Here is a 14,292-nt window from a genome sequence, read left to right on the forward strand (position 1 = left end):
TGCTCTTCTGTGGGTGCAGGGAGCGGCAAGAGTGGGGTCGTCTCTGAAGTAAGGTCCCCCACGACTTGAGGCAGGGGTGTAAGCGGCAGTCGAGAGAGGACCTTCGAGCAGCTGACAGTGTGGATGCCATTTGTTGAAAGGTTGGATGGTATGAAGGCACAATCAATGCCTCATGGAGTCTTGCTCCCTGTTCTCACGTCACGTAACCCTTTCGATACAAACAACTAAGACACAGTAACATATTCCATCAAAGTGCGAGCAATGTACGACCATTAACTTTGAGCATAGCTTGTTATCATCAATAAGGGGTGGCTGTATGCCATTTCTCTATAGCTCAACAACTCAACGTAATAATGAAACTTTCTGGCAGATTAAAACTGTGTGCCGGACCGAGACTCGAACTCGCGACTCGGGACTCGAACTTGGGTAGCTCAGATGGTAGAGCACTTGCCCGCTAAAGGCAAATGTTCCGAGCTCGAGTCTCGGTCCGGTACACAGTTTTAACCCGCCAGAAAATTTCATATCAGCGCACTCTCTGCTGCAGAGTGAAAATTTCATTCTGGAAACATCCTCCAGGCTGTGGCAAAGCCATGTGTCCGCAATAACCTTTTTTTCCAGGAGTCTAGTCCAGCAAGGTTCACTGGAGAGCTTCTGTGAAGTTTGGAAGGTAGGAGACGTGGTAATGGCGGAAGTAAAGCTGTGAGGACGGCTCGCGTGTCGTGCGTGGGTAGCTCAGATGGTAGCTCAGCGTGTTAAAAACTGAGTGAACGGATCAACGAAGAACCTAAATGGGTGTCATCGGACGTCCGCCCCGAACAAATTCAACGAACAATATAGAACAAAATGAGATAAAAAAGATGGTAGAGCACTTGCCTGCGAAAGGCAAAGGTCCCGAGTTCGAGTCTCGGTCCGGCACAGAGTTTTAATCTCCCAGAAAATTTTGTATCAGCGCACACTCCGCTTAAGAGTGAAAATTCCGTTCTGGCAACATAATAACGTTTATCCCAAAACCTCATGCTATCAGTGAGATATGCTAGCTAATAATTTAATAAAATATGAACTGAGGCTGGATCTGTTGGTAGAAATACTGGACATAATGATATTGCTCGAAACAGATTGATTTTAACTTTGCTAGAAATCCCTTTTATTTTTCAAAAATGCACAATGCATGCATACGGTAACCATATACAAATAACTCATGGAATAACTGGCCAGCGTCTATCAGAAAGGACAAATTTGGTAGTATTTTGTGTGGACATAACATTTACACCCAGCAGCGAGTGCTAAATACTAAAGTTTATCAGTGCAATAAATTCTCGAAAACCTAGATTATGCATGAGCTTTATCATTCCCAGGGAATCTAAATTTTATAGCTGTCAATGCTATTTCAACTAAATCAATTCAAGTTCATAACAACATAAATACGTTAAAACAAATCTTTACAAGCACTCAGCTGCAGTGATTTACAATAGGAACTGAAGTTACCCATGTGAGATCTCATAACTAACTAAACTGCCTCTAAAGACTGAAATCAGAGTTCTGAGAATTACAAGTTATCAAACGCACCCAAGATTGTTGTTATTCCCTGCTACATAAAAGTAACTTTCGCGATTTACACACTGCCAATAACATTATCGTAAACCACTTAAGTTGACCGTCTCCGACGACACCCAAACGGAAATATCTCACCAATACTCCAGACGCAAGACGACAGCATAACACCAAAGACTTCTATCCCGCACGCTTATTTAAAGGTCCGATCACATGACTACTCCCCGATACAGTGCACGTACTTTCATCCTGACCACTGTTCATAAAGATTACACAAAAATACGTATAATAAAACATAGAAAATTTTGCGCTCAGTTTGAGACCTCTTAATAAAGTTATTTACGTATTATTTTAAACAAATCTGAAACATATAAATCACCCCATCTGGCACTCGAGCTGGAACACTAATTTGACCTATTTTGTAAATGCCAACTTTAATTAAATATACACCGAAAGCTATTGGAATGTTAAACAAGGAAACTCATGCTGATGAGGTCATTTGCGTATCTGTCGAGGATCCCATAGTTATGACACTATTTACGTAAATGAACTAAATTGTTTACAACATTTTTGCATATTTGTTTGGTTAGGAAAATAATCTGTTCCTTGTCTTGATGGCAATATCCTCTTCCGTGCGTTGCACCATAAGTGTGACTTTCGTGATGGGTTCCTCTGTTACAATTTATTACAAACAATATTAGTAATGCTGTTGATTACTTTAACTACTAAAGCTTCGAACACAGATTTACAACGAGGTGATAACTGGTAATGGTTCAAAATGGTTCAAATGGCATTCGAACCTGCGATCGTAGCGGTCGCGCGGCTCCAGACTGTAGCGCCTAGAACCGCTCGGCCACTTCGGCCGGCAACTAGTCATGGGATAGCTATGAGCACATATACTGATGGCGGTAGTATCTCGTACACGTATCCGTTAGGACAGTGGAGCGGAATGTGGTGTTAAAGGGCTATGACTGCAGGCTATCAACGCGAGTGCCTTTGTTAATATAACGACGTCCCCTGCGTCGCGGCTCCTGGGCTCGTGACCATATCCGTTAGAAAAAAAAATGGTTCAAATGGCTCTGAGCACAATGGGACTCAACTGCTGAGGTCATTAGTCCCCTAGAACTTAGAACTAATTAAACCTAACTAACCTAAGGACAGCACAAACATCCATGCCCGAGGCAGGATTCGGACCTGCGACCGTAGCGGTCTTGCGGTTCCAGACTGTAGCGCCTTTAACCGCACGGCCACTTCGACCGGCATATCCGTTAGACTCCAGACGATTGGAATAACATTACCTGGTCAGATGAGCCCCGATTTTCGTTAGTAAGAGCTGTGATAGGTTTCGAGCGTGGCGTCGACCCCACAAAGCCACGGACGCAAGTTGTCAACAAGGCACTGTTCAAGCTATGGTGGCTCCATAATGACCTTGGCTATGTTTATATGGAATGGACTGCGTTCTGGCTATGCTCAGCTGGTAGGAGACCATTGTAGTCTCTCAAGGATTTTCCAAACAATTATGAAAATTTTATGGATGACAATGCGCCATGTCAGCAGGCCACAGTAAATCGTGATTGGTTTGAAAAACATTCTGGACAGTTCCAACGAATGATTTGGCCACACAGATCGTCCAGCGTGAATTCTATCGAACATTTATGGGACATAGTTGAGAGGTCAGTCCGGACACAAAATCCTGCACTGGCAGCTTCTTCGCAGTTATGGATGGCTATCGGGGCAACTAGGCGCAATATTTCTGCAGGGAACTTCCAGTAACTCGTCGAGTCAATGCCACGTCGCGCTGCTGCACTATGCTAGGCAAAAGGAGGTCCGATGCGATATTAGGCGATACTCCATGAATTTTCTCACCTCAGTGTATGTTCAATGAGCTCGACTTATTGCCACGGTTCCAAAGCTGTCATTGGTTTCTTTATGTCATACTTATAAGAGATTTTAGGTGGCTCTGAGTACTATGGGACTTAACATCTGTGGTCATCAGTCCCCTAGAACTTAGAACTACTTAAACCTAACTAACCTAAGGACATCACACACATCCATGCCCGAGGCAGGATTCGAACCTGCGACCGTAGCGGTCACGCGGTTCCAGACTGAAGCGCCTAGAACCTGATTTTAGGTTTTTTCATTAAAATTATATTAGTGACGATATTACAAGTCTTAGCTCGTTCCGCGACCATGCCGCTGAAACACACTCTTCTTTCCGCCCAGGAAAGCACTGAGAACTGCTGGGCCTCGTAGCTTTCTAGCCGCCGTTACCTGCATTCGTCTCACCTGTCATAGTACATCTGATAGTTGACAGCCCCAACAAACTGTCCCACCGCCCCACAGCCGACCTGTCAGATTCAGTCCGCCCTGCGGCTGTCGAACCAGCTGCTTTTTAAGTTACAGATATTAGTGAGGAGAGTGTGCACGTGGTCTAGATGTCAGATGCGTGCTGAGTCGCATGTCGGCATGTCTTCGTTGCGAGCTGTGAGGCACACTTCGTTATCAAGGAGTTTGATGGTGATGTTGTCTGAGCTGAAGTCACAGAGATTGAGCCAAATGGTGACAAGGTGTGGTGTGTCAGGGTTAGCCAACTGTACTCTGGGTAGTGGTTGGTAGGCGTTGTCAGTGGTTAATCGAAGCGGCCATTGGTTTCTTATTAATCAGAATGTCAAACGCATATGTGTCTCCTGCAGGAACTTTGAAGGGCCCTGTGTATCGTGTCTGTAGTGCGAGCCAGACTATGTTGTAGCGTGAGATGTTTGTAGTTTGAGAGCATTTCATGTATGTAGATCCTGAGTGCCGAATGAGGAACAGGGGAATGGGTTGCCACATGGATATGTCTAATGTGGTCCTCCACTTCCTGAACTACAGCAGGTAGTAGGTCCGTTTACTCATAGATGTGCGCGAGGACAACAGGAACAGCTATGAGGACCAGTGATTCACCAAATAATATTTCATCGACGGACGCTTGCAAGTCCTCCTCGAAGACCATTCGGACGTCAAGTAGAACCCCAGATAGTGCATTGATCCGCAATCTGCCTTGACACGTAAGAGCTGCTGTGAGAATCGATGCCTCCACTCAACTAACCCATCACTCTGGGGGGTGATAAGCTGTAGTACAGTTACGTTTGATTCCACAGAGCCTAAACAGAGGGGCGAAGACTGCTGATTCAGACTGGTGGCCTTCCTCTGTAGTAATCTTATCTTGGCTGCCAAACACCCAACACAAGGCTCTGTCACTGAGAGAAAGTATTTGTATCCGACTCCAGGATGGATCCAATGAGCTCAATGTGTAAATGATGGCAGTGGGCTTTGGGGATTTCAAACTGACCTAACTGTGGCTGCACATGTCTTCTAACTTAACTCCATTGGCACAGTAATGATGCCTGTGCCAAGATGCAGCAATCCCACTTGATGTTGGGCCACACAAAGCGTTCCATTGCAAGGTGAGCTGTGGGTCTGATGCTGGGGAGAGAAACCCCATGGGAGTGGTCAGAGGTTTCTCATCACATTGTTTGTAGCACCAATGGGTGGATTTTGTTGAGACAGAGGTTACAGAAGATGAGTGTTTCAGATCCCAGAACGGCGTGTCATTCGATTCGTTGGCCAGTAGTGACATTGCACATCGGTTCTGCTATGCTTGCATCGTTGTGCTGGTTGGTCGCTAGCTTCTCGTATTCAGAATGACGCGAGATGGTGCTGACTCGTGATAAGTTTTGGTGATGAGATTGTCCGCTACATGTAGGTGGTGTATATCTGTTGTATACTGAGTAATAAGGTACAACTGCCAGTAGCATCGTGGGCTGATCTCCTTTGACTGGGGTCATTTGTCACTGATGAGTGCTTTATGATCTGTAAAGATTATACCATAACAACTTCAATATCTTCGTAGAAGTACCTCACAGCTTCATATACAGCGAGAAGTTCTCAGGCAGATGATGACCATTTTGATTGAGAGGATGGATTTTTTTGTGAGGAGAATTGTAGGGGCTGTGCCTCTCTGGCCACTAGCTGTTGAAGTATGGCAACAAAGGTGGGGTCACTTGCGTCTGTTGTGACAGTGAGTTGTGCATCTGGAACAGGATGGTCCAACGTTATAGTGTGTGCTAGGCAGTCTTTGGCAGGTCTGAATATGTCTTTCATTTTGCGGTCCACGCAGTTTTCCTTTACCGTGTTTGTTAGATTAGCACTTGCTTGTACAGTCACTGCTTGTGGCTGGTGGTACCGGTAAAAGATCAAAAATCCTACGAAACGACAGAATTCATGATAATTCTGCAGAGTGAGAACTGCCTTACAGTCTCAGCCCAATCTGGGAATGGGTTGATTCCAGTATCGCTAACTAGGTGTGCGAGGAAGGTAACTTTCGCTTTCTGTAACTGAGATTTGTCCTGACTGATCAGTACACTGCTGTCTCTTAGGGCAGTCAGAACATGTTTGAGGTGTCGATCGTGGTCTTCAGGTGTAGCCAAAAAACGAGGATGTCGTGTGGCAGTAACCAAGACGAAAAAGAATCCCGTCAATGAAGTGCTGCCACGTCTACCTGGCGTTCTTTAAACCATGTATCATCGAAAGATATTCGAAGATAGTTGCGGTTTTCATGATATCATCTTCGTGCATTGGAAGCGACTGCGTGAAGTATTGTATACTGGGTACTGGGTAGCTGTCATGAACCATATAAATGTTGACGACCCTGCAGTCGCCGCACAGTTTGAAAGTTTCATCGTTTTGTTTTTTGTAATGATTTGGTGGCGATACCCACAGCATGTCAGAAGGCGAAAAATGTCTGCCTGTAATATTTTGTCAATCTCCACTTCAGCGGCGCATATGTTAGCTAAGGCCAGTTGGTGGGCTATGTGATCTACAGCGGTTGTTAGGATACATGCATCATGCTGTTTCATATCACACCAACTTGCATCAACATTACGAGGTGAGACATACATCTGAGATGCATGCAGCAAGGCAGAATGTGCAGTACTAAGTTAAATGTTGCTGTTTGTGTTCAGTGTGATGGATGCACTTCTGCTGGGAGTGTGGGTAGTGTGTTGCAGTCGGTTGGCAAGAGTGGGGTCACGTGTGCTTCCTCACATTCTCAGCTCAGTGTCCTCCAAAATGTGCTCTCTGGAACTGATGTCGTAGATATGCAGGCAGCATGCCCAAGCATGCGGTCGAGGGGACATGTGCTTGAGTCATAGTGGCTGTAGATGACTTTACATCTGTGCCTGAGCTGAGTTGCCTATAGTGGCTCACATTTGAAGTTTGGAAACCCATTGGGAGAACAGCAGTTGCATGTGGAATTGCCAAATTCGGCGTGATACCAGCAGGGTTGTGACTTTGAGCCAATGGCAGCAGTTGGTGTAGTATTCTCCAGGCTGGGAGTGGTTCCATATGTAAGCTACTGGTCACAAGATTTTTTTGAGGCAGTGCCATCACTGTCTGCCATCCTCGACTCTGCTCGGAGGAATCTGGAGCAGGAAGAAGATGGCTTAGTGGTAATGTGCTGAGATGGTCCTGTGTTTTTGTTATTTATGTGGTGCCTATGTTCACCTGTCATCTAGGGGTGCCGGTCGGGGTGGCCGAGCAGTTCTAGGCACTACAGTCTGGAACAGCTCGACCGCTATGGTTGCAGGTTCGAATCCTGCCTCAGGCATGGATGTGTGTGATGTCCTTAGGTTAGTTAGGTTTAAGTAGTTCAAAGTTCTGGGGGACTGATGACCTCAGAAGTTAAGTCCCATAGTGCTCAGAGCCATTTGAACCATCCAGGGGTAGCAGGTACAATGGTGACCCCACACTCTTTTGATGGGTGACAGTATTATTTTTTAACTAACATTGACTTCCACAATAGGTATACCTTCATGTGATGGAAATTTGAAATCTGTGTACACAAAACGATAATCTACAACAATCATTCCTATAAGCAGAATTCAATCCACTGTGCAGACTAGCACTGCATTTTAAAGTTATTCCTCACAACATTTTAAGCGTTTTAGGTTATACATAAGACATTTAACATGTCCAGTGGGTTCCTATATGGTGAGAGATGAGGAATCTGAAGATGCGAGCGATATGTGAAACATCCTAATAATTGTCTGGTGGGGTAGTAGGACTGCTGTTAGTGAGTGTACATAAACCCATAAAATTTCTGAATCATTTTTTGGTGAATGCCTGCATGATTCCACCAACAAGGGAGCTTGTGTAGGCAGTCTTTCTCCTGGTCAACATAGAAGACATCAGGAGATATGATGTGAGACAACCAAGTGTGGGGTTTTGGGAGAGTTCTACAATCCTACTAGATTGTAGGACATCGATATATATCCAACTGCACCGAAATAATTCCCAGCAATTGCTGTACATCTTTATTCAAGATCATGAGTAGTTTTATTTTATGAAGGCTACTCTGAAATATTGCGAACAAAGTTTGGACTCTGAGTATTCTATATTAAGCAGGAATATGGTGGGAAGTTGAAAAATTTGTATGCTGCACAGTGGAGACTACATAAAACTTCACCCCACACTTCTACATATTTCAGCAAAACTAGTAACAAATTGACCTCCAAATTGTAAACAAGATGACTAACCTCAATGCAGTCTGCATGGTGAACAATTCAAGATAGCGGTTCTGAGGGATGCAGTCTGCATGGTTCTAAGTTTAGAGTTCAAGATGGCAATCCATAAGGTTATCAGTGACAACAGAACCCAGAAATATTATTTATTATATATCTTGATATGACTTTTAATATTTTATATACATTTTTGTACTTTATGTATTGTAGAAAATAAACATTGTCATTCTTTTTTTTTCTCCATCAATCCTGTTCATCAATTTGCAATATTTTCCAGATAACATTTATATAGGCTTTAAATTCAGCATGTATTACAAGCAAATCAATTGGAGCACTAATAGACTTAGAAATGCCATCTATAAACTCCACCTGTATGGAATTTCCATTTATATGAGTAACACTAGCAGACTTGGGTACAGCACACATACACATACTTATACACACATCTACCTCCTCCTCCCCACCAAGACCTTCATGCTACAATACATATTTTAAAAAATCATGAAAGAGCAGTTTAGCATACCTATACCATTGACTGAGTCTCTCAATGGTGATCCACTTTGCACCATACAAGCCACACGTCTGTGATGTTTGGACACTTCCAACACTTAGTTGTCATGCATTCCTCAATGTATCCATAGAAAAGTTGCTACTCACCATATAGCGGAGATGCTGAGTCGCAGATAGGCACAACGAAAAGACTATCATAAATAAAGCTTTCGGCCAGTAAGGCCTTAGTCAAAAATAGACGACAGATACAAACAAACACAAACACACACACACACACACACACACACACACACACACACACACACACACACACACACACACTCACACTCACGCAAACGCAACTCACACACACGTGACTGTAGTCTCAGGCAACTGAGGTCACACTGTGAGTAGCAGCACCAGTGCATGATGAGAGTGGCCACTGGGTGGAGGTAAAGAGGAGGCTGGGGAAGGGGAGGGATAGTAGGGTAGGGGTGGCAGACAGTGAAGTGCTGCGGGTTAGATGGAGAGCAGATGAGAGGGTGGCAGGGAGAGGGGGGGGGGGGGGTAGCAGAAAAGGAGAGAAGAAAAAAGATTGGGTGCAATGGTGGAATGAGGGCTGTGTAGCACTGAAATGGGAACAGGGAAGGGGCTGGATGGGTGAGGACACTGACTAACAAAGGTTGAGGCCAGGAGGGTTATGGGAACATAGGATATATTGCTGGGAAAGTTCCCACCTGCACACTTCAGAAGAGATGGTGTTGGTGGGAAGGATCCATATGGCATCGGCAGAAGCCTTACTGGTCGAAAGCTTTATTTGTGACAGTCTTTTTGTTGTGCCTATCTGCAACTCAGCATGTCTGAACTTTGCTTGTCATAATATTGTTACATTCCATCCTGGGTTTTTTGTCAATGTATTTCAGCTTTCTGCACAGCTACCCCACTCCATATCTCTAAACTGCACCTTTGCACCTTGCTGGACATTCTCTGTTTCTGCCATAACTTTGAAATTCAAATCATATGATAAACCAATGCTTCAATCTGTTGGCAGTCAACTGATAAGTAGTGCTGAACAGCAGCACTCTGTAATGGCTTAACTGTGGCTCGATCAGTGGTGGAGGTGTTGGATATAGTGGAAGCTCAGAGTCTGGAAACAATTCAGTGTCTTGCTCTGATATACTGGGGGCTGGATCAGAGAGTTTGTCTGTATCCTGACTTAGTGGTGTCAGTGATGGATATAGTGGAAACTCAAAGTCTCAAACACTTCTACACGCTGGCTTGATTTCCATTCCATGTCAAGAGCTACAGCAGAGAGTATCTCTGCATGCTCATTTGATTTCTGCTGCTGCTGCTCAAATGTATCAGGCATTCCATTATCTATGTCAGAGAGCAGTTGAACAGAGGGACAAATAAAAGAAAACCGGGAAAACACATAAAGTAAATGATGACGATGATAATAGTTGATAAACATTGCAAGAGAGGAATGGCTTAGTACCTACATCTTATTGTTTGAGTCAGTTTTTGCTGCCTGAAGGTGGTAGCAGCGCCACAGAAAATGGAAGACCTATGTATTTTTGGCTGATAACTTAACAAGCTGCATCCATAATCCAATGTCCACAATCTTGGATTCTGACATCATTTATGATGTCATGGGTCACAACCTTGGCCCACGATCTTGAATTATAAACTTAGAGCCGGCCGTGTGTGGCCGAGCGGTTCTAGGCGCTTCAGTCTGGAACCGCGCGACCGCTACAGTTGCAGGTTCAAATCCTGCCTCGGGCATGGATGTGTGTGATGTCCTTGGGTTAGTTGGGTTTAAGTAGTTCTAAGTTCTAGGGGACTGATGACCTCAGAAGTTAAGTCCCATAGAGCTCAGAGCCATTCGAACCATTTTTTTTTATAAACTTAGAACCATCAGACTACAGCAGCTCCCTCAAGATTACTATCATGGATTGCTCACAATTCACATAGCATTAAAATTAGTCATCTTGTTTCCAGTTTGGAGGGCATTTTGTAACAATTTTTCCTGAAACAAGTAGAGTATAGTGTCAAGTTTTATTTAGGCTCCACTCTGCAGTGCACAGATTGGTCAATTCCCACAATATGCCCACTTCAAATGGAATACTCAAAGCCTAAACTTCATTCAGAATACTTCAAAGCAGCCTTCATAAAATAAAATGTCTCATGACTTTGAATAACTAAGTTCAATGATTGTTGGAACTATATTAGCAGTTGGATATATTTCAGTGTCCTACAATCTAGCAGGCTTGTAGAATTTCCCAAAGACCACACTAAAGGTCATTTCACATAACATCTCCTGACACCCACTTTCACGTCGAGCAGGAAGACCTCCTGCACAACCACCCTTGTTGGAGAGATCACACAGGCAATCATCAAAAAATGTTTATAAATCATATATTTGCAGTTATTTGCAGTCCAAATGAAAAGGGCTATTCTGCCATGTCTAGAACTATTTACAACACTGTCATGCTATTTCAGCTAAGCCACAAAATGAAACCTTAGAAAAGGGACTATGTGGACTGCAGTTGCCTTAGATTAGATAAAATCCTCTGAAAATCGATTTCAAAATAGAAAAACTGAAAAATTAAGTTGCATCCCCTGTAGACATTGGAGTCTATCAAATGAAGTAGTGTGTAGGATGATGTGAATTGCATCATTTCGCTGTCAGATCTTGGATATCAGCTGAATCATTCTCTCATAGCTGTAGCAAATCTCACTCAGCGATAGTAAGTGATGAGGCTCTGTCAGCTCTATTCATAAGGTTCTCTAGCCATTTGCTTGACACTTATTGTGTGTGTGTGTGTGTGTGTGTGTGTGTGTGTGTGTGTGTGTGTGTGTGTGTGTGTGTGTGTGTGTGTGAGAGAGAGAGAGAGAGAGAGAGAGAGAGAGAGAGTGGGATTTTGGTGATCTAATGTTCTGTTCCAGTCTTGTTCACAACATAAATACAGAATACTGTTTAAGTTTGGAAGACTAATGCTGAAGCCCTGCATTTGCCTATTTCCATCAAGAAGCTTCCTGTGAAGCTAATAGTTTGTTTTCGGTAAGTATAACTGGTAACAATTTGTGAGAAGCTGGTAGCTTTGGTAAACAATGGTTAAAACCAAGTCATGTTTGAAAAACCTATGTAGTTAAAATATGATTCTCTTTGAAAATGGAGCATATTTCTCAGTTGTGTCAGGCAGGAGACAATACCATGCATCTACTCTGGTGAGGTTTACTTGTGTATTAACTATCTTCATCTTTCTTACAATAACATTGAGCTCAATGGCACATAGGTCCACACAATGTTAGTCACAGAAGATAGGATCATAAGAAATCCACTGGAAATGTCGAATGTCCTACATGCAATGTAAAACACTTATAATTCATATGCAGAATAGCTTAAAATTGCATGAATACTAAATCACTTTCTGTTTATAGGAGGAATAACTTGAACTTAACGTATGGCTAAAATCATGAAATTACTGTATTACTCCAGGCTAAAACTTTTATGATGCCTGTGCTAAGCTACATACCTTAGAAAAGCAACTATATATACTCTCCAAGCTTTCATTTAACACTTTGTGGAGTATTGGAGTATATCTGATCTCTTCTTGTCATTCCTTTTCTATTCCACTCACAAATGGAGCAATGGGAGAATCATTACGTGCATGAGGTGCTCTTGGTTGAGTAACTTTCAAGCACCAAAATGCCGTGAACTTGTGTGTCCTGTATGCTGCAACATGGATCGCTATGCGGAGACTCAATCTATGGCAGAAATATCTTAAACCACTCTTAGATGATGATGTTATATATGTAGTCAAACATAAAGTTTGTGTTCCTGATGTCTGGTTAGTGTTCAGTGTCCTACATTGTTAGCAAACAGAATCATCAGTCCATGCAAGTTGCCTTTAGTCACAGTAATCTTCCTCAAACAGGCCAGCAGTGGTAGCTGGCTGGCTCTGTGGTGGGTGCAGCGTCAGCCATTAGCAGTAATCAGGCTGCAACAGGTTGTGCCAGTAACTGGCTGAGTCTTTCTGTCATCTTCAGAATCTGTGGACATACAGGTGCTATTGTGGACTGGAGGTAGGTTGTTGACCACTTTGTTCAACAACTTGTCACTGTATGACTATGCATTCTGCTGCTGGAGATAACAGTATTTTCTTCAAGTTTAAGTGATAGACATGACTATGCTATTGACAATTATTCTTGTAAAAATGCTGTTTTTTCCCATTGTATGTATTTACTGCAATTTGATGGTTGCTATATACCTTTCCACTTCCTATAACTGTGTTTAACTTCCAAATGTTGTTCACATGTCTGACAGCTCTGTGGTGGCTGGCTATATCACTGCCAGTGAAATAACCACCATTCATTGCATACACGCATTTTCTGTTGTGAGTTTTACAAGAGAAGTACCTGAAGTGTTTTTGCTTTCGACCCACTGCCCAAGTGTCCACCACCAGGAGGATGAATCTGCATCTCTTGATTTATCAGTTTCCATGTGAACACATGTGTGGGTTATAGGTTATCTTCAACTTAGGTTAATTTGCCTGTAATTTTTCAATATGGGTTAAAGTACAAGTGTGCTTCCTGCATTTTTTATGTTACTCGTCATTTTAACTTGGATCCAGGGGGCTGTGATGTTAGAGGTGGTGCAGCGTTATCACAACATACTAGTGGTGGGAGTCTGAGCATCTACATTCCACCCCGCATTAAGTTATCTGCCAAATTCAAAATTTTCCACCACATGCTACATAGGGAAATTAGCCTATGTCAGAGGGGTGACCTTAGACAATAGGCTCTGCTCTGGAACTGGAATACCCAGGAGGGAGGGTATGAAAAACCACTTAACAGAAAACTAGGTGAAGTAGAAAACAATGGCCCTTTGTTCAAGAACATTAGGAGGATTAGAGAAGAATAGCTCTTTGTGTAAAACAATATAGGAGGGGGGTGGTGGAATTCTTTGCTGGTCTGCAGTTCTCACAGCCTACCTACTCAAAGGTGGTCATGGGAGATAGGCCAGTTCATACTCTTCCTCATGCTCATGCTCACAAAATCAGTACTAGGTGATGCAAGCTCTGTGACCAGCTGCCCTGTCTTGTTGTAACACAGCATCACCATTGGGCAGCAAACGTTGTTTTACCATGAGGAGAACCCAATCAGCCAAAATGATCACATAATCCATTGCACTAATGCAACCTTGTAGGGTAACCTGTGGCTTATAGAATACTGTGATATGATTGCCAAAATCATCACTGAACCCCTACCGCATTTCAATCTTGGGTCATACACTTCGCCGTATGTTGGAAATGCTGTGAAATGAAACTAATCTGACCAAATAACTTCCTTCCCTTGCTTCCTTGCCCAGAAATTCCCTGCTTATGGAGCTCTATTCATTCATGTTACAGTGATAATTGGTAGCACTGTGGCATTCATAAGATAAAATAAAATAGAAACATTATCTTACGGACACCGCTATTATTATTGTTGGTACAATTTTTAATATCTTAACTTAAAAATTAGGTACATTTTACAATATGACGAGAGTATTGACTCTTGAAATGCATTGTTCATCTGTGTGTATGGCAGAAATATGGTTGAATCCTACCAGTTATCACTGTAAAAACTTAACTGTTATCCCTAGCAGCTTTATGAAGCTTAAAATACTTCCTGCCAGGCTCTATAAATA

The sequence above is a fragment of the Schistocerca piceifrons genome, chromosome 2 (genome assembly GCF_021461385.2).
Source record: "Schistocerca piceifrons isolate TAMUIC-IGC-003096 chromosome 2, iqSchPice1.1, whole genome shotgun sequence".
Classification (NCBI taxonomy): Eukaryota; Metazoa; Arthropoda; class Insecta; order Orthoptera; family Acrididae; genus Schistocerca; species Schistocerca piceifrons.